The sequence below is a fragment of the Petromyzon marinus genome, chromosome 50, assembly GCF_048934315.1.
Source record: "Petromyzon marinus isolate PM22_M1 ecotype Great Lakes invasive population chromosome 50, UKy_Petmar_22M1.pri1.0, whole genome shotgun sequence".
Taxonomy (NCBI): domain Eukaryota; kingdom Metazoa; phylum Chordata; class Hyperoartia; order Petromyzontiformes; family Petromyzontidae; genus Petromyzon; species Petromyzon marinus.
Window position 1 is genome coordinate 7,236,291 of NC_133716.1, and position 24,925 is coordinate 7,261,215.

The window sequence follows — 24,925 nt, forward strand, 5'->3', positions numbered from 1 at the left end:
AGTTTAAGAGCAACTCGCTGATGTTGTAGTTTGTTGAAATCACCCTGAGGCTTAGCAATCACGTCATCCTGAGAGCGGCCAGCAGTAATCAGTATCGTGTCATCTGCAAAAAGATTTACCTTGGAATGATCCAGGTCAGTGCCCAAGTCATTGACATAAAGAGAGAACAAGAGGGTGCCGAGGATGGAACCCTGTGGAACCCCTTTTGTTATCTTAACACTGTTTGACCTCCAACCATCTGTGAATACAGTTTGGGTGCGAGAAAAGAGGTACATTTTTTACCATTTTACTGCGTTTTCGGAAAAAAACCAAGGCAACTTAGTTTACTAAGCAGGGTGTTGTGGTCTACTGTATCAAAAGCTTTGGACAGGTCAAGAAAGAGACGGACACAGTTCTGCTTATCATCAAGGCTATTGTAAATGTGATTCAGAGAGTCTAATGCAGCAGATGTGGTGCTGTATTTTTTTCGGAACCCAGATTGTTTTAGAAGTAGTAGATTGTTGGTGGACAGGAAACTGCTAATTTGATAGTTCAATAAGTTTCAAAAATGTTCATCAACGGGGACAAAATTGAGATAGGTCGGTAGTTATAGGGGTAGAGAAAAGGGAGTGGGAAGGACGAGGTCGTAGAAGGGAAATGCGAAGTCACGATGGGGTGGGGGAGGTGGCGGAAAGCGAATCAACAAAGGGGACCCCCCCCCCCCACCCCCCTCCACATCAAACATATCCCGAGCCCCATGGTTATCGTCCGCAAATATAAAACGGAACCGAGGGGAGAGAGCGAGCGAGACAGAGAAAAAAAAGAGAGAACGGTGGAGGGCCTCTTCAAATTACAGCCGAACGGTCTTCCCAGGGCAATGGAGCGATGGCACACGGTCAAGGAGTTACTGCGCGGGCCCGCAGCCTGCTTCGTAGACCGGCCCCTCGCCCGTCGACTCTTCTCTGGGCGGGGAGGGAGTGGAGATGGACGTGAGCAGGAAGCGGTGGCCGGTGACACAAACACAAGCACTACAGAAATGCGCCGGCGTGTGGTATTTATTGCGTGACGGGGATGGTCACTACGGGCAAATTTTTTGCTTACCGCGGCGTATGCCCGGGACTGCGAGCACCGGCAATCAATAGCGCTAAAGATTTGGCCAACCGCAGGGATTGAACTTTGTCTTTTAATTTATCATTCCCACTTTCATTTCCGTGACGGGAAGCTGCGAACTTATCGCGAGCGTTCATCACCGTGTTTGGTAACTAGTCACTTTGGAATAAGATGGATGATTGGGCTCCGTAGACGTTGCGGTGTTTTGGTAGTTTTCTTAGGAACAATTGTGATGATTTGTAATTCTGTGTGTGTTTGGGGTGGGGGGGGGGTTATAATCGTTAAATGTAGAAATAATTTTTTTGATTTAAAGCTTTTGTGACTGCAGGGATTCATATTCTTGATTCTTTCGGTAATGTAGAAACCATGTGTGTGCTATTTATTGCCGTGGTAATTCGACAAGTGGCACCCGCTGCGATTCTAATGCGCAATGTCTTTGTTTTGGGAAACTTAGACTGCAAACATCCCCATAGCATGCAACCCGTGTCATATTTCCATGCTGATCGTTGAACTGCTTATTTAAATCGATGTCGTGGAAAGAAACGGAATAATTGTTTCACTGCATTTCACTGATATATACTGCCATAGTTACACGAACGCAACAGCGCAAGCACATGTTACATGTGTGCGACTGTACACATCTTAAATAAATACGGCATGAAATATGCTCATTGGCACGCATCCACGCACATGGGCAAATGTTTATTTATTTTTGTCGCACGGAGCGCATTCCCAATATATTTGTTGCCACCGATATATTTATGTGTGGCCAGGTACATTAAAACCCTAGCCTTCGACAATCTACCCTGCCCTCTCTCTCTCTCTCTGTGTCTATCCTTGCACACTCTTGCGATACACACACACACACGTGCGCACGCAAAACGAATTCTGGCCGGTTGGATCCAAAGCAGTTGAATCCGGACCATCATTGCTATCGGTTAATTGATTCTGTGCAATGTATCGCACCCCTCCCCCGCAGCCACATCACTCGGAATCGCATTCGATTAAAGATGGGTGATTCCCATCATTAAGATCATTAAGATGGGAATCACCCATCTGTAATGCACATCTGGGGAATATTTACATCTCTGTGTGAACACGGTACGGTTTGTGATCCCGCAGCTGTGGAATTACAATTATGAAATTGAAATGAAAATAATAATTTCGATTTGTAATGTGACGAACAGTATTCACTCACTCTCGTAGGGAGAGAGTCGACTCAGAGGCACGCGGAACCACAGACAAACATAAAGGCAACCACACGATGAGCTGGTGCCAACAATTACCGAAGCTCTGTGGTCCTCTATATATGAAGGTGTTATCGACCAATCGGCGTTGACATGTGGGAGGAAACTGCAGCACCCAGAGACAACAAATGCATGGAAGGGGAAAACACTCGATTCCATACAGACGGAACAGATGGAGTCCACATTTCCCTGACTGCATTTGCCTGGCAAACCCAGGGTATGGCTCGGGACGGGAGTTTTGGAACATTTGTACGATCCACCAGCCCTCATCTCTACAGTTCTGAATTGCAAGCGTGCACATCCACCACGAGCGAGATAAATGGGTTATTTAGCGTTTCGCAGCACCAACCTACTGTGGAAGAAACTTTACAAATTAATTTTAAAAAATGGTGCCTATGTTTTATATATATAGTTTTTATCCTCACGTGTCACCACTGACTGTCCAAAATAAAAGCCATGACATTTAATTCGTTTCAGTATTTGGATAAATTCCAGCTCTGGTAATTCAAACACTGGGTTGACCGTCACGTGATAAACGTGATTCTACGTATTGGGGTGGGCGGTAAATACTCTTTGGTTCTTTCGGCAAAGTCGCGTAGGTATAAAATAAAATAAATTAAATAACGACGTTTCGGGCGCAACAAACGTCGTGATTTAATTTATTTTATACCTACGTGACTTTACCGAAAGAACCAAAGAGTATGGATCCCTGCAGTCACGAAAACTTCAAATCTAGATTGGACGGGAAATGTTATCTCACTGCCGTCGATCGGAAGCTATACTTGAAGAAAGAGATCTCAGAGGTAGCTCTGTGATGTCCGCTTCCGTGGGCCATTCTCTAATACACGAAGGGATGGCCACTGCTCTGCGAGAAATCCTAATGGACACTCTGCCGAGAGCACATCCAGGGAAGGGTGGACTTGTGGTTAAAACAATTACAGAGAAAAATATTCAGTTTAACACGTAGGCTTTCTGGCGAATTGCCCGATGATGCTGGATGTATTTACCAGCGAAACGTCGTACTCAAACTGTAAATGTTGTGGATTCACTCTTTAACAACACACCGGTGGGCTAAAGTAGTGAATTATTTGTCTTTTGTCAACGTGACACTTTTTTTTGCTGATTGGCCGTGTCGGGTGGTGGAGGGTTACGACACATTTATAAATAACGCGATCTAACCCAAAAACCTTTATTATGAGAGAAAAATATTATTGAACATTTCTCATCGTGAGGTTCTCCGTCCAATGCTATAACCCCATTTGCGTGAAATGCGCCGTGCACATTGCTTTCCCTAAAAGCGTCTGTCGCTCTCATGATTGGAATGGCCCTCCGAACAATGTGTAAGAGTGCAGCGTCTCCAACGCAGACAGCGCAATGACAAAGGGCCCTGCTTAGCTGCAGAGACTATTGGGACAAGCGCTGATAGTGAGTGCCTATTAAATTAGTCACGGCACATCGAGATTAATGTGGCCAGGATCGTACTCCACATTTGTCTATTATGCACACACGCAAACGCACTGCGCATTCGGGTGTGTACCCACGATTCTTACTTCACCCTTATTATACATTGTCGTCACGACCGCGGCGTGTCTCGGAGACGCCTTTTGCATATGGATGCGATATTGGTCCGATCGTAACTTGGGGGAGCCTTTCAGCCGCTCTGAAATCCACCCTCGCTCACGTTCGGCTCGGCACCGGCGTCACCCGCGGCGTTGCACGTCACGGCAGTTGGCGGTCAACACCCAGACGCACGATTATGTTCACTTTGATCCTCCAAAGCTTCAGCTGTGCGGACTCTTGTCACCAACATACAGTACGTTGCAACTCGTGTGATTCTTCCTTGTAGTAGTTCTCTCGTGACGTTGGCTAAGTTCAACACGTTTGCAATGAAATCAGTAGGTTAAATAATCGCAATGTACCGTACAGCCCTGTTGCCGATCCAATACTGATGGACTCCCAACACCATGTTTGCCATGAGGGTTGTTTGACCATAGTTCACCACACAGATCAGTGCGGGTTGGTGTAGGGGGATTGGCGGGGGTGGGGGGGTGACCCAAAACGTTTCAGATTTAACTTTGTCGTCACAGCTGGAGATCGAACTCAGGTATCAGGGTTTATAGTGCAGTGTACCAAACACTTCATCACCACTCCAAAACAGTAGATTGAAGGAGAGCGTCATTCCACAAGTGGCTTGATGGTTGGGAAACATTTTGCCCACAAGGTTTGCTCATACAATAAAAGCATATTTCAATGTTATTATTTTACCAGGTAAGGCCCCGCTGAGCGATATAGCTCTCATTCAGAAGCGACCTGGCCACAAATGATAGTTCAACTAATTGCCTTATCACGTGGACATTTACAGCAGCCAAATACTCGAGACGGGTGACGCTGATTCTAAATGTGGAGGGATGAAACCGGAGGACCCGGAGAAAAATCCACGCGACCGCAGGGAAAGCACGCAAAGTCCAAACATACAACAGGGTCAGGGTCGGGATCAAAGCCACGATCTCCTGTATACCAGGCGAGGTAGTTAACATCTCGCCATCGAGATTATATTATAATAATAGTGATTAAATATTACGCATTCACGTAATTGAATAAGCATGTCAAATTATAGACATCTGAATTAACAGTGAAGGTGTATTGAATAGCTAATGAGTAAATGTGAATACGGACTTTGAACAAGGAGGACAAATGGTAATCACTGCCTTGGAAATTGAAAACCTTCAGGAGAATTCTTGAAATGTGTTATGAACGTGAAATGAATGATAAAACCCTAGATAGAATAGGCACAGACAAAGAACCGAGACTAGGAAGTTGAGATCAAGTACGGGAAACAAAAATACCATGAATACGTGAGCATGGTGTGAATGGTGATCGGCTGCAGGGGACAGTGATGGAGGGAACACTGGGAGGAGCTTTGGGAAGAGGAAAACCTCAATCTCACGGACATCAAACATCAAAGTGCTGATCGAGACGGAAGCCTTCCCCAGTTGAAAGATGCGCACAATATCCCAGAGACATAAAAGACCGTGACTCTGAAATGTGGAGCCAAGCTCAGCGTCTCTGGAAAGCCAGGCGAGAGAGGAGCTTGGGGCCTTTAAGTGTCGCTTAGAGGGTGCTGTCAATTGAATGCTGCTGCTGCGAATGTGCAGTAGCAGCGGGACGATGATGGCTAAGTTCCAGATGTGCGGGGGCTGCTACGGAGAAACTATGCCTGGCTGTGGCGGTTTCCGGTCCTCTGTGTGGAGAGGAGGTTGTGGGTCGTGCTGCTGAGAGTTCCACCGTGAGCTTTAGTGCAGCGTGACAGCAGCGGAGAGAGGTGCGGTGGAAAAGTGAAAGTAGAGGCACAGTGGCACAGGCAGCACGAGATCTTGTAGATGGCCCTGCTGGTGATGGTGGAAAGCCAGTGGAGACAGGAAATCTTGTAGCCGGCCCTGCTGGCAATGGTGGTTAGCCAGTAGAGGAGGGAGTAGAGGCAGGAGATCTTGTAGATGGCCCTGCTGGTGATGGTGGTTAGCCAGTGGAGGAGGGAGTGGAGGCAGAGATGTTGTAGCTGGCCCTGCTGGTGATGGTGGGAAGCCAGTGGAGGAGAGAGTGGAGGCAGGAGATCTTGTAGATGGCCCTGCTGGTGATGGTGGGAAGCCAGTGGAGGAGGAAGTGGAGGCAGGAGATCTTGTAGCCTGGCCCTGCTGGTGATGGTGGTTAGCTAGTGGAGGAGGGAGTGGAGGGAGGTAAAGCAATCTATAGCCAAGGATAACATGAACGAGATGGTTATGCAACTGTTGGAGTTTATTTTGGTTACTCGATAAAGTTCGAACAGGGGACAGAGTTGTAATAGTTCTGTTTTCTGTCAAATTGTTGTTGGAGGCCCTGCCTGAGATGCCCCCGATAGTTTTGCCCACTCCTCAGCAGGGCACGAGCACCCACAGTTGCTGGTGCCACGCTGAAACATCCTCTGTATTGTTTCCCGGCGTCCAACGTCGCGCAGTTGTCAGTTGACGACGACGCGGACGCACGACTGGTCCGTGCGTCCCTCCCCCCCCCCCACTGGGTCATCCGTCAACAGCTCAGTGAGCCCCACAGACGCCTGACGACAACAACAACAACAATAAAATGGACAAGCGATGTCCAACATCCACCGGTGACCACATTCAAAAATAAAAACCTAAACGATGGGCACGAATGCAACTAACATTTTTTAAACCGCGACGAGACATTCGCACATTTGTTTTTTTTTTTTTTGAAAATCCACGCTCTTGCATGCGGGTAGCGAAACGCGCGCCTCGACGCGTCGACGTTCACTCCTCGTGTTCGCGCGTTCCAGCTGAAACCACCGTAGCTATCCGTCCGCGTACTTATGCAGTCGACTATTCATTACTCGCTCGCCAAGATGCGCAAAATCCCGATGCGCAGCGTCTCGCTCGCAGCGTTACAGACGCGGGTCGTGCTTTCCTCCCCCCGGGGGGTGGGAATTCACACCGGCACTGAATTCTCTCGCACGCACGTGCGCATGTACGCACACGAAGACAAAGATCCCCCGAGCCTAACATACTTTTTGGGACAAGTGCTGTTAGCGGGCACCGATGAAGGCCGGCACGGCACACGAGGGGGGTGGGTGGTCAGCACGACGCCCGACCGCACACACACACACACATGCACACACGCGTACATGCACACACACGCACATGCACACACACACACACATGCACACACACACACACCCACACACATGCACATACGCACATGCACACACACACACACACATGCGCACACGCACACACAGACATGCACACGCACATGCACACACGCACACATTCACACCCACACACATACGCACATGCACACACACACATGCACACATATGCACACACACACATGCACACACACATGCACACAGGGGCGGAGCCAGGATTTTCAGCCCGGGGTGACATTCAACAAATTTTAATTTCAAGAATGATTAGAGAGTCAGGCTGTTGAACTAGACGCCATCGGTTGGCGACACACTCTGACAATGCAGTTGCACGGAGTCGGCCAGACCGAGTGTCGTACGCTTATACGCAGAATGTTTCAGATTTTCGATTTTGTTTTTCGGGGGTGACAATTGTCTACCCTGTCACCCCCCTGGCTCCGACCCTGCATGCACACACGCACAACAACAACAACAACCGCCATTCGCCACTAAGTGGCGGTGACGTCACCACGACGCTTGTGCCAGGCTATGTGCACCCTGAGGCCACGTGAAGTGTCGAACGCCCGCTGGCAGGAGGTCACGGGGCAGACCCAGGTGCCATGGGTCGACTGACTGAGATGACTGGCTGATGCACCACCTGTGCCCCCTACTGTGCCAACCTGCTGTGCTTTAGCCACCCGGCGCTCCGCTCGCTGTTGTGAGCGTCGCTCCTCCGCCCTCCGTTGTTGTTGGAGGGCGACTGCCTCCAACTGCCCAGTAGCATCCTTCACGAGCCTCCTCCACAGAGGCCGATCTTGACACCGCTGGTACCAGTCATCGGCAAGTCCACTCAGCTCCACGTCCTCCTGTACCACATCACTCCATCTCTTCTCTAGCCCGTGCCGCGCCCGCTTAGCCCCCTCAATCCGGCCAAACAAAAGCTGTTTCGGCATGCGGTGGCTGGGCATGCGGGCTACATGACCCAGCCATCGCAGCCTTGCCTGCCGGAGGAGCTCACCGATGGGACCCTGCCCAGATCTTTCAAGGATTTGTGAGCTCCTCACACAATCCAGTCTGGTTAAACCCAGGATGGATCGTAGGCAGGCCAGCCTAAATGTTTCTAACCGGCGAAGATGTTCCATTAGGGGGGTCCACGTTTCGCAAGCGTAGAGAAGGGAGGGAATGACCGTGGCCGAGAAGACCTGAAGTTTAGTGCGGAGCGACAGACCAGGTAGCTTCCACACAGCGTTACGCAACCGATGAAAAGATATTGCCGCTCGACTGATTCGGAGTGAGACCTCTGCTGTTAAACTGGAGCCAGTCATAAGCACACTGCCCAGGTATGGGAAACTCTCCACTCTCTCCACAACTGCCCCATCACCGATTGGGAGTTGTGGGGGTGGAGTGTCCGATGGTACAAAATACCCAGGCAGGTGCTTAGTTTTGGTGGGGCTGATGGTAAGGCCCCACCTCTTAGTGGCACGCTCCAGTCTCAGCAGCAGCGTCTCCAACTCCTCCTCTGACTGAGCAGCTATTACCAAGTCAACAGCATACATAACGTGGTTGAGCAATAGGGAGCCATCCCTTGACGCACACACACATACACACACGCATACGCACACACACACATGCACACACACACACATGCACACACACATGCACACACACACACGTGCATACACGCGGCTGCTTTGCAGAATATTGCCACGCGCTCCGGAGTCCGGTGCCAATTTGCAAAAAAATATTAATTTCTTATTTACCCTCTTTAGCGACACAACAGAGCCAGCAGAATTCAGAAATATGAGGGTTAGTGCACAAAAAAAGAACCCATTCTGCTGTTTTCCCCCGTCCGTGATCTGGGGAAATTAAAGGCAGAGCTGAGCAAGCTTTTGGGGAGCAGATGGGTGAGAATCTGAGGATGGTGGTGGCTATGCACATAGCCGGTAATCCAGCGTTGTGGAGATAAGGGTTGGTGGATCGCACAATTGTTGTGAGGCTCCCTCCCTGCGGGCATTGAGGCGCTATACCCTTAAATGTGGACTCCCACCTGTCCCTTCTGCATGGGAGAGAGTGTTGTCCTCTCACACGCGTGGTTTTCCTGTCACATGCATAGAGGACCGCAGAGCTTGGACGGGGGAGGTGGGGGGGCGATGCGGGGAGGGGGGAGGCGGGTGTGTGTGTGGAGCAGGAATGACGCTGAGAGCGAATCAGCGAAAGGGGGGCGTTGGTATCTACCAAGGCCATAATTATAATATATATATTGGGGGGGGGGGGACACATCCCCCCCCCCAATATTCAAATATGCTCAAAATGTCCCCCCAATATATTGCTATAAAATAGATTTCTCTTATATGATTGTGGTTATACTTTATTAATCCATACATACAATGAAACAAGAAAAGATAAGAAAATAAAAAACAGAGCAATGTAATACAATACACTATTAGACATTATTGAAAAAAAGAAATAAAAAGTCCATCCCATGTGTTAGTAACATTTTTCAAGATTTTAGGCAGGAAATTCGTTTTCAAATTTAGATTTTCTTTCTGGGGGGGGGGGGGGGGACACCCAACCCCCCTGGAAGATTTGGTCCCCCCCAATGTTGACTGCATGGCTACGGCCTTGGTATCTAGTCACGCGACCACTCGCCGATCGGCAACGACTTCGTGCATTCCTAACAAAGGTTGCGTTGTTAAACCGTTGCTCATCAAAAGGGTGAAAAAGCCCTCCCTCGACATCCTTTAAAACTGTCCATTTTAGGGAAATTACATTTCATGGGAAACCAAGCCCTTGGGATTTCCCGAAATTAAAAACTGCGTCCGTTTAAAAGCACGACTAACGATGTATTATTTCCTTTATTTTGGATTCAATGGAACCAAAGTGACTTATTATGAATTGTTCGCTTAACATCCTTATTACTGCGAGTTAAATATACAAATAGCATTCCGGTGAGATTACGAGCTCATTTATTTATTTTCGTTATTACTTTTTCGTGCAGTTCTCCCCCCTATGAGCGAGTTCGTTAAAAAACAAAAATCCAAGGGATTTCCTCATCCATCCCCTTTCCTGCCTCTCCCCATTGGCCTCCTTCCTCAGGGGCATTTGTGCGAATCTGCCCGGCCCCCTCCCCTCACCCGCAACATTTTTTTACCGGGACGCGAATTGCAAAATAAGTAATATTTAAAAACAACTTTTTTTTAAAACACGCTTTTAAGCAATGTACTAGTAATGGCAGAACTCCACTACTCCAGGAAGTGGCCCCGAAGCTTGCCACAACGTAAGGGGGACCGTGACCAATTATAGCCAACGTCAGTTGACCGTGGACAATTAGACCCAAGCCGAAACATAACATTTCCAAAAAGAATGTTGTAAAAATATATATTTTTATGATAGAATATAGTATTGTCATCAGTATGACATAAGTATACCAAGTTTGCAGTCGATGCCACATTGGGAAGTGGGTTAAAATTGAGTTACAAGATTTGAGGATACGACAACAACGACAACAACGACAACAACAACAACAACAGACAGAGTGAGTTAAAAGAAAGCGTGTAATAAAAACAAAATTACGCGGCGCACGCTGACGAAGAGGAATCCGCTTCGCCGTTCCGATGGAAGCCCTCTGGTTTTTCCCGAGCCACGACACGGCACCCGGCTGATTTGCAACCAAATCACCGTCAATGTTCCCGGTTTCGAGAGATCTCTTAGGCTAAGCTCAGTTGAGTCTGGATAGTAATTGGATGGAAGGCTGCCTTGGAATACAAGGTGTCGTCGGCTTGGCCTTCGGGGTGACAAGGATATTGCAATATAGCAGTGGATCCTTGAATCTATCTGTGTGGAGCTTCGAGTGTTACTCCCTTGTACGCCTCGGTTCACCGCTTCCCTCGCACATGAAACCAAACACGGATGAATGGAACGGGCCAAACAATCAAATCCAGCAGAACCCTTGTGAGAAGAGTCAGATTTCCTGAATAAAGGACATTACGAATTTAAGTTTTGGAAGTTTTAAAAATTACATTACCCTATTTTATTAAGTAAATTTAAAGAACAGTGCGTTTATGTGGAACGTGACGTTTTTTGGTTTAATTTCAATCCGTTATTTTATCCTAAATTATACACAATTACCACGACATCTGGTTCAAGTTAATTTAGTATCCTCCCTCCATCTTTGCCAAGGAAATAGCACCCTAGAAACTCGGGCTCCTAATTAACTTTGGTAATTAAATAGGTGGAGTTTAATTCATCCGACTTATAGTGGCTAAATTAACCGCGCACAACATCTTTTGACCCGAAATTTAAATATTAATGTGCACATTCACACATTTATAGGTACGCACCTCGCGTGATAAGTAAATCCGCTAAGGTGGTACAAATTATCGGTCCGCCAATCGCTAACCTCGAGCGGCATGCACTATAACAGTGCCAACATCTGCCGGAAATAAGTTTATACCGTGGAAGACTCAACCCGTAAAATAAACGCACATCTTTTGCACTGCGTCGGATTTTTTTCACGGTTGTGCCACGGTGGCCGACGTTTCGTTCCACGTGCTGGGAGCTTCTGCAGGAGCTGAAAAACGTGGAGCGGAATCGCCAGATGTGCTAAACGACGCGCGGTACGTCCCGACAACACATCGTGAGGTGACACGCCACAAGCGCGAAAAACCGACGCCGTAGAACCCATTCTAGAAAAAAAAATGTTTCCTGAAGAAGCTCCCAGCATGATGCAGCGAAATGTCGGACACCATGACGGGCAAAATAACTTCAACATACAAAACGTGCATGCATCGGAGAGATGTTTGGCGCAACCGCAAAAACCTACGCGGTGGTAAAGATTTGAATAAGTTTCTTCAAGAACGCTATTGCACGTGCGGCTCAAATTCAGGAACATTCTCAATTCAATTGAGGGTTTTGAAGAAATTCCCAGGAAGTGGAGCGATAACATCACGCAAATGTCATGCCGGACACTGCGCGACACAACCCCGAAGACACACATCGGAGAGCCAACACCACTGTCATTGTGAAGTTTAAAAAATATGTCAAGCTGTGGGAAAAAAAAAGCAGCCAAGGTGGGGGGAGGAGTGTTTGGAGATGAAAGAAAGTGTCAGATGATCCTTAAGCATCGCCGGCAGATCACTTGCAAAGGCGCGACACACTTAGATCTGACAAACGACTGATGCACGGTGAGAGAGAAACTCACGATAGGCTCCGAAAAACAACACACAGCTGCAGAAATGTGAAAACCACGCCATAAATTAATAAGCAGCGATTCTGGCAGAGACAGAGAGAAAAAGAGAGAGAGATGCACCTATAATATTCAATATTCTTAGTGTATGGCTTGGTAAGGGGGTGGATGGAGGAAAGGGAACGGGTGGAATTTCACAGATTACACACTTCAAGTTACACCAAGGGTGCCGGCCCCATTCTGCCAGACCAGGCCGTGAGGGGGGGGGGGGGGGGTTGGTGGAGGGGGGCACGCTTTACTTTTGATTTTATTCTCCAGGCGAAAAGAAAAAAAACGTAGGCGCTCTGAATGTGTCGCTTATTCACAAGCCTTGTCACTTCTTCGCTGTACAACAAACGACCGCCACCAACGAGTCCGCTTGAGCTAGCAGCACACGCGCCGCTGATGCAAGGTGGTGGGGGTCTACAAATCGTTCGTACGCTCCTCCTCAGCGAGCAATTCAACTTAAGGCATCTTTAATTATTTACTCTTTTTTCCTACGCATGTATATATGTTAACAATGTTAACAAAATGTCATCCCATTGTTATACTGTGCCCCTAGTGTCAGAACAAAAATGACAAACCCTCTTAAAGTTGTCACACAGCACTGGATAAATATTATTATTTTATTAGGTAAGGCCCACTGAGCTCTACAGCTTTCTTTTTTCAAGAAGCGACCTGGTCACAAATTATAGCTCAACAGGACTGGCTTATCATCATGTGGAAATGTATCGCGGCAAAATACTCTAAACGCGTGCTGAGAGATACAGGCGTTGGCCAGGATCGAACCCACAACCTCATGCATACCAGGCGAGGTAGTTAACATTTCGCCACCGTGTTATAACACTTCCCACAGAAGCGGAGTTTGGAGGACTTCTTCTGAAATCCATTTCAGTGATTTTTGTTCATTTTTTTCTACGTGAGGGAAGGCACTCTCTCACACACACCGCTGATTTTCAATAAATGGCAATCAACAGAAATGGCCCATCATTAAGAGCTGGAGTTTAGCCGAATGAAGTAAAAAAAAGGGTAAGTTTCAAGTTTATAATGTTTAACCAGGTGACGAACTCCAGTGACCAAGCCAGAGCCTCAATTGCAGGGGGGACCCTGAGTCACCAAAAATTACTTTCGCAAAATAAAAAAAAGTACAGCAATGAAGCAACTTTAAATCGGGTAAAAAAAACACAAATGCGTCACGTGAAAAATCGAAAACTTATTTCACAACCTTTCGAATTAAGAAAGTGTAATAGGATGAGGGGTATTTTTTCTCTTCTTCTTCTTCTTCTTTATTTGTGCGTGTGTAGGAACATGCGTTGGTGAGCGGGCAGAGCCCATGGACTCGCTAGACTCGTTAAACCCGGTTCAATCGCAACCCAAGAGTCCAGCAGTGCTGGCCCTGCGCTCTGAACTGTGAGCTACCTCTAAAACCCTTGATATTACTAACGCGCGCAATAACCCGTGCCACATTTGTTATCTCATAGTTGTTAAGGGCCATCTGGTTCATTGAAGTTTTACACGGAACAAGTTGTTTTACAACTACAGTAGTTGCTGCGGTGTGACGGTTCGCAAAACTGGAATTACAATCCATTCCAAGGGGGACCACCGATTTGGTTTCCCTGTATGGCGGTTGAAATTATTTGACAATATAAATAAGCAGAAAATATATCTCATTGATATATTTGTCTCTCCACGTAAACATAAATAAACACATGTTTTACACTTCCCATCAACCGCAAAGCCACGAGGCCTTCTGGCAGTGCATAATTTCAGCAGTATTAGTTTAATGCAAAGCACAATCTGGACGAATTTTCGCTGCACAGCGTTCCATCAGTAGGGTCACGCTTGCTCAAGCCGATGCTGGCGAACTGCCGGATGAAGTAGCAATGGGCCAGTTTCGTGAAACTCTTCGCATTTATTCGCAACAGCATCACAAAACGGAGACTCCACAGTTTTGTCGATCCGAAGGTTGCATGTGGTGGGGTAAAGTGCTTGGTAGTCTCACCAATACAACGAACTCACAGCCACAAGTTGCTTTCAGTTATGTTTTAACTCTATATAATTGTTTTTTCTTACGTTTAATGATTTGATGGCGCTTTGGGTGGCACATTTGTGCCACATTTTTACCAAAAAGAAATTGAGATGACTTGACAAATACCCTTTACTGAGGCCCTCTAGAAGCTACCTGGAGTGGAGAGGCCTATCCACAAACATAGTGGAGTGAGCAAGTCACTGCTGCACCTTCATCTTTACCCCGTAGGCATTTCAAAATTGGTGTTTGCGTTGTTTGGACTTGATATGCAATGACCCACCCCTTGTGAATGCTATAACCTTTCATGTTTAAGCAGACTGTGCACTTTGGTAAGGCCACACACTTGGCATTGTGATGACTTCAGGAACTGATCCATGAACCCTGACATCATTGGCGGCTTGCACTCAACACTTGCCTGTCCGAGCAACCACTGCTCACTCTATAACATGTCCATCAAAGTCATATTTATTGGAGTGGCTGTGTGACTTGCATTAAATTCGTCCGTCATATTAAATTTGATTTGGCACGTAATTTGTCTTATTCCAGCGGTGAGAATTTTAAATTTCAGTTTGGCCGACGTGCGATGAACACTGCCTGGAAGGCGTATAAAAGCTGGGCTCGTAGCGTGGATGAAAAGTCCTGTTTTGCAGTAGTGAGTTCAGACATAGTCCTGTGATGACATATGTGACAATCCTCAAACACAGGGTAAAGGCACTACACACCGCAGGAATTCCTAATGGAAATGTATTTCAACATGCCATCACACGATGCCAATAACACACTTGGAATATATATGTTTTTAAATATTTTATTTAATAATCATCTCTTTCACTTCAATGCAATGTTTAGCACAAATATTCTAGTCTACGAGATTGATTGTATTCACTGCATACTACATACTGCTGTGGTGTAATGGTTTGCACACTACTTATAATCCAAATGTCTATTTCGATCTCCCTGCGTGGCAGTACAAATAAATGGCGTAAAGTTCATTGAATTCACCCGAACATCTGTCCACCTATCCAAATAAACTCATGAATCAGAGAGTCGACGAGTTGCGTACTGTGGGGGAAAATGTTGGCACCCCGACCTCATCCAAGACATCTGACCAGGGTGGAAGAGTAGGCCAAATAGCCTCTAGAGTGGCTCTACAGAGCTACCGCTGCTAGAGACTCTCCCACAAGCGCTGACGTGAGAGCAAGGAAATTGCACGGCTGTGCTTTTGCCTTCACGTTTTTTGCTGCTACACCTACACACAAAGCTATGTAGCCACATGGGGCTTCCAGGGAAATGCTGTTTCACTCCGACATAAATATGAAGCTATCGCGCAGGCATCGTGCTGCCATTACGAGGCGCATTTGCCCCATACAGAGACCTCAAATGACCACGGGGCACAAGGCTCATTTGCGATTTTCCAAAGCACCGTCTCACCACTCTGCGGCCGTCGCAAGAGAGAGATTTTTGTTTGTTCGTAAATGTTGTAGGGTGATCCATATATAGATGTACTTCACCACAGTATTACGGCGAAATTGTATCGAAAACAAATCCCCTTCCAAGTCTCCCCTACATACACTCAACAATAGATAGGACTGTGTAGGATGTTTTTCTCTTCGCGGTTGCGCTGTACGGCACCGTTGTTTGTACGATGTCCGACGTTTCGCTCCACATGCTGGGGGTGGCTTCTTCGGCGCGCTGAACTGCAACGAATAAAGAACTGAATATTCAGCACCTGAAGAGGCCCCCTGCGCGCGGAGTGGAACGTCGGACTCCGCGCCGAACAACACGCGCTGGCAAACCCAAAAATCACAGTGCAACGTTCAAAACCTACACGGCAACGACGATCCAGTCGATAGCCCGTTGAAAATTGTCATGCCTAAACAGGATTTTGCTTGCGTAAATACGGAGGTATATATGTATTTTTTAATAAGATAAGCTTTTTTTTATTTTACCAGGTGACCGTCTTTCTTTGATGGCTAACCAAAATCCAATGCGAGGATTGAACTCGCTTAGCAGGGTTCATAGTGCAGCGTAACAAACACTGCAGCACTGCTCCAACCCAGTAAAATGAAGGAAAATGTCATTCCGGAAGTGGCTTGATAGTTGGGAAACATTTGCCCACAAGATTATTTTCATGCTATTATAATATTTTCTCTATTGTTTATTTTTTTATATTTTTTTACCAGGTAAGCCCCACTGAGCTATATATATTCAGAAGCCTGGCCACAAATGTCAGTTCAACGAAGTGGCGCATCATCATGTGGAAATTCACAGCAGCCAAATACTCTTAACGCATGTTTATAAATGTGGAGGGTAAAATCAGAGGACCCGGAGAAAAATCCACGCAACCACGGAGGAGAACTCGCAAACTCCAAATATACAGCGGGCGTCAGGCCCGGGATCGAACCCACGACCTCCTGTAAACCAGACGAGGTAGTTAACATCGCCACTGTGGTGCCCATATAATACGAGTATCTGGTAATCGGTGCTTGGATAAGGGGAGTCTCGCCGCGTGTACCACAGGCATGGGGGCACGTTATACGGAAGGCACTTTAAAAATATCAGCCACTCCCTAGCAGCTCCGGGGACAGATCGGTCTGGACTGTTGCGCCAAAACATGCGCCAGCAAATCACCTTTTTTGACTGCAATAAAACTTGCAAAGTAGTGCATGTCAGGTTCTGACATTCACACAGCTGGGCCCACAATGTTCTGCCTGAAGGTCAGCTAATTCATCAAGTATTCCCCCTGTCCTCCCTGCAGATGAAATGCCATTTGGTAGGACCCTGGTTTCGCGCTTTACTTATTTATTTACTTGCTCGCTTAGATGTTCACACGGAACTGTGTATGTGCTGATGCACCGCTGCTTTTCCGTAGTGGCTGGCAGCAAATAAAATAATTGCCGTGGCTGGAAATACCAAAACCGCTCGAATCTTGGACATCTGCATATCGGCCGGGACCAAAAGCCCTGGTGGATAAGGGAAGGCCAACACTGCAGTTTGCAAACAAACCAGGATTAGACGCAATGAAAGCACAGCTCCTAGAGGGATTCATGGTTTATTTGCGGCGGACGTTAACAGCAAAAGGGCTTCTCCACGGTGTGCCGTGATTCAGAAAGTGTCGATACATTTGCATGCCACGGGGGAACTGAGCTAGCACCGCCGAGATCATGGTTCGAGCCCCATGCGTCTTATTCCAGCCGTAGCAGGTTCAATAGCTGCAAGTTCGCCGGATTTAATTGTATAAACCTGCTCAATAAAGACTGATATATATTTTAAAAGCAAGGCGCATTCGTAAGGCAAAGAGGTCCAGTTTCTAATCGTAGGGCGACCGCTGTCGTTGACTTCCCCACTGAATGTGAACTCGTTTTTTTTTCTTTCTATCAACCGTGGGAGGGACCATAAACAAAGCAAAGGTGCAGCCCTGCAATCTGCATTGGAGGGAGCTCGAGAGGTGACCTGCGAAAAGGATGCTTGGCGGATACTCTTCTACGCCGGTCAGACGTCTTGAAAAATTGTGGGGGGAGTACCCCATACTTTTCCCCACCCGTATCGGTGAAGGAGATGCTCACACGTCTCAATGGACTAAGGCGCATGAGCTCACGCAGATATACATGTATACACACACACGTAAAAAAATTACACCACGTTGTTTTGGTGATACTTCATTGGCAGTGGTACACAAGAACAAACAACAAACAAACAACAACAATCACATATCCGTCAATAACACTGCGGCCTTGAAATTGTTATTTTTTTGTTCGTGAAAATGGCAATGTGTCTTTTTTAGCAATGGCCTTTCTTCATCCAGTACACAGAGCGCCCAGAGAGATTTGAGTGGATACGAGTCGGCGACTGCACTCCCTGTGGCCACAAAGAGAGGTGAGAGGGAGGGATGGAGGGATGAGGAGGAGGGCGGTGGAAGAGGGGTGGGAGGGGACCCAATGGGAATGGCCCAGAACTGCTCAGAAACCCCCATGGGGAACATTTTGAATTCAGAAACTTCAGATTCCGAATCAGTAAAAAAAAACCGGAGCCACCAGACCAGCTTAAGCCGTAGATAGCCATGCGCTGTAAACACGCTTGTGCGAATCAATATGTGGCCCAGTTAAGGGTGAATAGATGATTTTCAATTTCTCCCTGCTGATACCCTTTAGAAATGTAGTGTTTCAAGCCTCAGCACACGGTGCAATGACACCAGCAAAAAAAGATAGATAAACTTCACACCAGGGAGCTTTGAGGTGGGGTTCCCGGGCTGAAATACATTCCGATTAACCAGATGTGGGTACCGCACATTCGTGTATGCCTAGGGCGTTTATTGAAGGCGGCCCGGGATCAAAATTATAAAGTATGGAGGGAAACGATAGGTTAAATGTGTATGGGGCGATGCTGCGGTGGCGAGAAGATGTCACCTTCCTCCCCTGGTACACAGAAGGTCCTGGGTTCCATCCCAGACCTTGGCGATGCCTGTTCTAAGCCACTTCGATGAGCTGTCCTCTATGACCGTGTTGCCTCTGAAAAGAGCTAAGAGCTCAGTGCACCTTCCCTGGTAAATAAGATTGTTCGGTTTCGTATGGAATGTTTGAACTCGATAACGTGAACACAATTTAACAATGCGCAAATAGATGAATGCGAAATTCACTTAAACACAGTAAAAAAGTATGCAAAGGATCACACTGCGAATTACACTGGGAGACAGTAAGATAATGTAGAGAATGTAGAGAATGCACCCAGGCTGAGGACATTCTATCGACTGTTAGGAAAAGTATAAATGGGCTTTGGGCAGGACACGTCATTGGAAGCGATGACGGCCGCTGATCGAAACGAACAACATAAGTAGCAGTGTCACGTCCACTGCGGAGATGGAGCAACGGGATTCGCTAGCGCGTAGGAACCAGACGCGTCATTACATCGCAAGACCCGTGACATAATGCTTACAGCCCTTTCGAGGCGTTCACCTAGCAGTGGATAGAACCACGGCTAACAACCACGAACACTGACGCCACGCCACCATGGAAATTGAACGTGGCCCCCGTGGAGGCATGACAGCTCGACGCCTGGCCGTCTCGCAGGACGCCGAGAGACAGCGACGACTTTGTGAGCCGTGCCGTCTTCGTCCAGCCTGTGGGATAGATCACGCCTAATGACGATGATGATGATGATGATTTTGGGGTGCCAAGGTGGCGAGATGTTAACTATCTCTCCTTGGGTATGCAGGAGGGCGTGGGTTCGATCGCGACCCGTGACGTCTGTATATTTGGAGTTTCAGTGTCTCTCTCCACGTGGTCGCGTGGATTTTTCTTCGAGTCTTACAGCTATTCCCTCCACATTTCGAATCGACGTGCGTTCTGAGTATTTAGCTGCTATAAATTTCCACACGATAAGCCATTTCGTTGAGCTATAATTTGTGGCCAGGTCGCTTCTGAAATAGAGCTATATAGTTCAGTGGGCTGTACCCGGTAAAAAACTAAAATCGAAGTTTGATTTTTTATGGGATGAGCAAACTTTGTGGGTGAAATGATTCCCAACCATCAAGCCTCTCACGGAATGACGTTTTCCTTAATTTTACTCGGTTGGAGCGGCGATGCAGTGGTTGGTACACTGCACTATGAGCAATGCTAACCGATATTCTTTGGTTCTTTCGATAAAGTCAAATAGATAGAAAAAATTATAATAAAAATTAAGTGAATAAAAATAATAATAAAAAACACTGGTGTAGACTGTAGCCTGATTCTTAATCGGAGTGAGTGTTCTGGCAGTCTATAATGTAGACTGTAGCCTGGTTTTAATTTAAAGCTTTCGTGACTGCAGGGATTCATATTCTTGGTTCTTTCGGTAAAGTCACGTAGAAGGGAAACAATAAAAAATATATAAAACAATTGGAAGCGATGAAAATAAAATAATAATAAAATATAAAACAATTGTTTTATATTATAAAATAATAAAAAATATAAAACAATTGTTTTATAAAACAACTTATAAAACAATTGTTTAAAACAACTTATAAAACAATTGTTTTATAAAACAACTTATAAAACAATTGTTTTATAAAACAACAGTCGAAACAATTGTTTTATAGAACCACGGCTAACAATTGTTTTATAAAACAATTGTTTTATATTTTTATTATTATTTTATTGTTTCCTTCTACGTGATATTTTTATTATTTTATTGTTTCTCTTCTACGTGACTTTACCGAAAGAACCAAGAATATGTAGCCTGGTTATGAAGTTTGGTGAGTGTACTGGCAGTCGATAATGTAGACTGTAGCCTGGTTCTTAACCTCGGTTAGCGTACTGGCAGTCTATAATGTAGACTGTAGCCTGGTTTTTAAGCTGGTGAGCGTATTGGCAGTCTATGGTGTAGACTGTAGCAATGGTTATTAACCTGAGTGAGCGTACTGGCCGTCTATAATGTAGACTGTAGACTGTTTTTTAAGCTGGTGAGCATATTGGCAGTCTATGGTGTAGACTGTAGCAATGGTTATTAACCTGAGTGAGCGTACTGGCAGTCTATAATGTAGACTTATTGTGGTTCTTTCAGTAATAAAATAAAATAAATAAAAAATAAAAACCACGACGTTTCGATTGCAACACAAGCGGTCGTCATCAGGAAAAGGGGGGTTAGCCTCTAAAGGCAAACTGTTTAAAAAGGCGGTTACATTTTGATTTAAAGCTTTCGTGACTGCAGGGATTCATATTGTTGGTTCTTTCGGTAGAGTCACGTAGAAGGGAAACAATAAAATAATAAAAATATAAAACACACCTGATGATGATTGCTTGTGTTGCAGTCGAAACGTCGTGATAATTTTATTGTTTTATATTTTTTTATTGTTTCCCTTCTACGTGACTTTACCGAAAGAACCAATAATATGTTTATAAAGGTTTAGAGATGGGCGTAGCCCTAGTGTATCAGCAGCAGTGGGTCTACACCAATCAAAGGGCCTCCAGGCAATCATTGTACCTCGCTACACACACCCACACTGCTGACGGTGGAGGTTGACAAGAAAACACAGATCAAGTCATAACCCAAAGTGGTTGATGATATATTTCCAATGATTGCTGAGTTTATAACCATCCTCTCGGTTGAAATTGTGTCTGTGTCTGTATATATGTATGGCTTCATGAACGAATCTTTGTTGATAGCCAGTAGGCTTGCAAAGTACCATTATCTTACAGAAATCAATTTCGTGTAATGATCAGCCACGGCAGAAGTATTGGTCCTACCGTGTTTCAAATCTGCCTTATGCTCACGAACCCGGTCCGAGACATGTCGCTTAGTTTCCCCAATGTAACTGCTGCCGCAGACACAGCTTAGTTTGAAGACGCCGGGATATTGCATGTCAGGAATCTTGTCCTTCACATATGGGATCAGATCACAAATTTCATGTACTGTGTTAAATCGGACCTGGATCTTGCGTGTTGATCCTCGCAGTGGCCTTTGGCTAGCCATCAAACAAAGACGGTCACAGCATCGCCTGCTTTGAGATGGGCTTCCGCGGCCCTCTGGAACGCTCTCCCTTTCAATATTAGGAAACCGCTGGAGCTATGCACTTTTACATCTGGATTGAAAACTAATTTCTTTAGAGCTGCTTTTTTTCTTCTTCATAGTCTGTTGTCCTTGCACCACAAGATCCGTGACATAATGCCGGATGATATGAAGCTCCAGAGTTTAATTTCCGAATATGCAAATTAGTTTAAACGATAACCGCTCCCAGGTTGCGTTTGCACTCTGATAGCTGTTGTATTGGAATTAACATTCCTTTCTATTCATCATCATCAGCCATGTTCGACCCACTGCTCATCGAAGGCCTCCTAAGCTGCCGCCACCTCTCGTGATCCCGCAACGTAATAATCCACCTGGCCCCACTGCAAGTTAAACAGTTTTACATTTTGCTTCGTCCCTTTGGTGTACATCCTCGAAGACCCGATTTTATTCCCTGCCTGCCACTCCGTCATTATTCCCGGTACCATCGGATGGCCGACCCTTCCGGCGACAAAACAGCGTTTCTCAACAGCTTTAATGAAGCGACGAACCTGCGCACCTGCTCTCATCCACGTGTTCCTCTTTCCGCCTATATGCACGTGACCGCAAGCGTGCATCTCTCCAAGCTTCTTTGCGCGCCTCCGTTTTTTCACTCCGTAATTCTTCCCCCCCCCCCCCACCGCCAGTAATTGTGTGTCTAAACGAGATGCATGATATGACGGATTGCCGCAGAAGTCCCGTTTGTTTCGTTTCGCTTTGTTTGTTTGCTCGATTGCATGCTGAAGATGTTATGAATACGACGCGCATTTTTCTCAACGGTATATATATATTTTTTAAAAAATAATCCTCATTGCGTTCCGGAGATACACTTCAAAGAGTCTGAGCGCCACAGTGAGCTGGCACACATTAGTGAACGCAGATGCATCTCTTAATCATCATCATCATCATCATCGTTGTTGTGCGCTTCCAATTAGCGATCTTTGTTGACACGTGAAGTATAATGACGATTTCGAATGCATCTGTGTGCAGCAGCAACTTGTGCTATATCGCCCTGCAGACCGTTGGATGTTTTGGAGCCTCCGGTACAAATGAATTGGTGGCGAAGCTGCTGCTCCGGCTGCTTAGATTGGCAGTGCTGCACAAGCAAATATAATAACAACAACAACAACAATAACTTGACACATTCGTCAATAACAACACTGTATCGGCGTTAACAGGAAACACGTGTACAATGGGCGACGTTTTGGGGCCCTTTTGCATAGCACGTAAATTGAGAGGCCAGCGAGGTTGACAGCACTGGCCTCTCTATTCATGACCTAAGAAGGGCCATTGCCTGAAACGTCACGTATTATATTAATTTACTTTTAAGGCCACAAGTGCTATTGACGGACGTGTCTTTTTTTTCTTTTTCCGAGACAGAGCAGTCGTGACACTGACAGCTGTGACAATGAAGTTGTCCAAAGCGGTGTGCCTGGTGCTCTGATGCTGGTGCATACGTTTAATATGCCACCGCAGTCTGCCTTTTCCATATTATTCCAGTGTCATCACCTAATGTCTTACTACTTCCTCGATTAACCAAACGGTATATGTCGTGCGTTCCGAAGAGTCTCGTGGCTGACACAAAGACAAAGATCCCCCCCCCATAGAGCCTTCAACAGACTGTGAGGCAAGGGTTGTTTGCGATCACCAATCAAGGCTAACACGGCAGACGAGAGGGTGGAGGTGGCCAGCACCACGCCCGGACGCCTTTGTCTCCCCAGTGCCGATGTTTACGCACTGCACCAGGTGCTCATTTAAGGAGAAGTCAAATCCAGGGGAGACGCAGGGCCATTTTCGAAATCCAACATGCTGACACACACACACACACTCCGTTGCAAACACAATTGGTCTATGGATTTGTAGCAAACATACACAAGTTAGAGGAGGGCGTGGGAAATGCAAATTACGTTATGCAACTAAAATTGGCTTACATTGTTTGACGATGCATATGGCACAGAGACGTGTTGACTGACAAAGGGAATGGAATAAAAGCTGAAAAATGTGCACGAACAAAAAGTGCACGCTCGGAAAGACAGGGCACCCAGAGAGAGAGAGAGAGAAAGACGTGGAATTGGAGAACGCACCCAAGGTTAGAGGCATCACCTTGATGGATACGGCGCTAGAAGGGACCGGTGGCCGGTGGTCAGAGCTAACGAAGTGAGGGAACTTTCCCAAGAGGACGTCCTTGGAAAGAGACGGAGCGATGACTGCTTTCCCGAGACGTGTCAACTTTTTCGTCTTACCCAAATTACGCGTCCAATAATGAAACACGACGTGACAAACCGCGAATATATTTCCCCACGTCCCGCAATCACCGCCGAGACGCTTAACAAATGAATAATTAACGGCGGGAAATGCATTCCACGTTATAATACGTTCAATTACAGATGCGGCGGATGAGATAGCTAATTTGCCGCGAGGAGTCACGCAAATAGTCCATCAGACGCCGCTTCAACGTTCATTGTGAATGATTGCGCCGTGAGTTTAGGGGGTGGTGTTGTTGAGATATACTCCCACGCCGCGAAATGTTGAAGCACACTCACAAGGCCATTCGTTGCATTTTAGCTGTTGGCGATAAGCGATTGCATACAATTATTCTTGCTTTGTCGCTTCGTTGGTGTTGCGCAAGTCTGCATTTTTTGTGTGTCACGGAGTCCCAAAGTGCCTTGGCTTGGTGTCACCTTCGTGTTCCACGGACAAGCAAAAACGAAGATCCCCCCGTATAGCCTTAACAGACTGTCGGGGCATGTGCTGTTAGCGAGCACCTATGAAGGGCGGAACGGCACACGAGGGAGTGGATGGCCAGCACCACAACTGACCTCCTTAGTCTTCCCAGTGGCGACGTTTACATACCGCACTAGGTACTCATTTGAGGCTGAGTCGACCTAGGGGAGGCTCAGGACCGGTTCAGATATTCGTCATTGGCGTTGGCCGTGAGCGGGAATCGAACTCGGGTGGCGTCGGGTCGCAGAGCAGTGCGCTAACCGCGACACTACCGCTGCCAACGTTCTGTGGACACAAATACAAAGACAAATATCCCCCGTATAGCCTGTAACAGACTGTAGCTGACTCTCTGAGTTGCGTTGGATGCCTTTGTGTTGACGGGCTGGATGTCCTCCTCCCTCAATCACCGATGCTGCGACATA

The 24,925-nt window shown here is 46.5% G+C and overlaps 1 long non-coding RNA gene across 3 annotated transcripts in view; it reads left to right on the top strand.

Moving 5' to 3' along the window:
* Window positions 1-718: 718 nt before the first annotated feature.
* Window positions 719-24,925, top strand: part of LOC116953171 (uncharacterized) — a 44,865-nt gene continuing 20,658 nt past the window's right edge. For 2 of the 3 annotated variants that reach the window (XR_004404548.2, XR_004404547.2), the window contains exon 1: window positions 13,924-18,137. This is a non-coding gene — a long non-coding RNA (uncharacterized LOC116953171). Of the gene's footprint in view, window positions 969-13,923; window positions 18,138-24,925 lie in introns of those variants that run through there. The other variant, XR_012947185.1, reaches the window with a different exon arrangement.